The following is a 1631-nucleotide window of genomic DNA, read 5'->3' as shown; positions in this document are numbered from 1 at the left end:
ATTCTATTACCGGACCATTTGAACGCGTGAGTTTGGGACGGTGCCGGTGTTTTCACTGCATCGGTAGCCCGGTATTTTCACTGCATCGGTAGCTCCGGAACCGCGTCGCGTGTCCTGCCGCTGCGCCTCCAGCTTGTTGTGCTCCGCGCGGCGCGGTTGCGCGCGTCCCTGTGTGCGGTGCTCGTCCCTGTGTGCGGTGCTCGTCCCTGTGTGCGGTGCTCGTCCCTGTGTGCGGTGCTCGTGCCTGTGTGCGGTGCGCGTCCCTGTGTGCGGTGCTCGTCCCTGTGTGCGGTGCTCGTCCCTGTGTGCGGTGCTCGTCCCTGTGCGCGGTGCCGAGTCAGCCCCGCCCACTTCTCATCAAGTTGTCATGACGTTCGCGGGATGCTGCAAAACCATCTTTGTAGTCTTTAGATGGATAGAAACAAGTTTTTGTCCGGATTAGGCAGATAATTGTAGTGACAACAAGTCTTTGCACTCTTTATCCCCTGATTTTAGATGCTAAATGGAAGTAATCTCAGTGCTACGACTGCTTTTTGTGAGCTGGATTAAGGGTGGATTTAGGAACTGTGTGTGTGCGTGTCTGTGTGAGAAATAGATGAGAGAGTGAAAAGGAGACTTGAGATGATATTTCACAACAAATGACACTGATGCTTTCAAATTCAAGTCTGAATTTACTCAATCTAAGTCTATACAGCATGTGAGCTATGCTGAAGATCCAAGGCCAATGGCGTCCACAATGTGAGGTGGAAGTCAATTCAAGACTTGCATTGCATTACTTTTATAACGTGCTTCCATGCCGTGTCATGCAAAGGAAGTAGCCTATAGGCTAAGTCAACAAACACATTTGATTGATCTAATAATAGTAGTGCGATACCTTGGCGCAGGCGATCCACGTTTGTAGGCTACTCAGTAAGAAAAGCATCCAAAGCAAACATTACATCTGATCATTCTCTGGAAAACAACCATCTACAATGTGTTCAGAATGAGTGGGTTTGAAAGGAGAAGTACAGATGGGGGTACTGTACTGTATAAGGAGCACACAGGAGAAGTACAGATGGGGGAACTGTACTGTATAAGGAGCACACAGGAGAAGTACAGATGGGGGTACTGTACTGTATAAGGAGCACACAGGAGAAGTACAGATGGGGGTACTGTACTGTATAAGGAGCACACAGGAGAAGTACAGATGGGGGTACTGTACTGTATAAGGAGCACACAGGAGAAGTACAGATGGGGGTCCTGTACTGTATAAGGAGCACACAGGGGAAGTACAGATGGGGGTCCTGTACTGTATAAGGAGCACACAGGGGAAGTACAGATGGGGGTACTGTAATGTATATGAAGGAGCACACAGGAGAAGTAATCGCTTATGATGATCTAGGCATTATCATAAGGCTTCAGTTTTGCATGCAGTCACTTAGGCCTAATTGATTTATAGGAGTCATCCCTGGTATAGGTGTGGAAGGACGCGTTACTGTCTCCACACTGCATCCCCAGGGTAGCTGAGGGACTGCCTCCACACTGCATCCCCAGGGTAGCTGAGGGACTGTCTCCTCACTGCATCCCCAGGGTAGCTGAGGGACTGTCTCCACACTGCATCCAAGTACATCTCCTATTCGCTTGATTGAGTT

Source organism: Borostomias antarcticus (assembly GCF_949987555.1).
Source record: "Borostomias antarcticus genome assembly, chromosome: 28".
Lineage (NCBI taxonomy): Eukaryota > Metazoa > Chordata > Actinopteri > Stomiiformes > Stomiidae > Borostomias > Borostomias antarcticus.
This window is presented reverse-complemented; position numbering follows the sequence as displayed.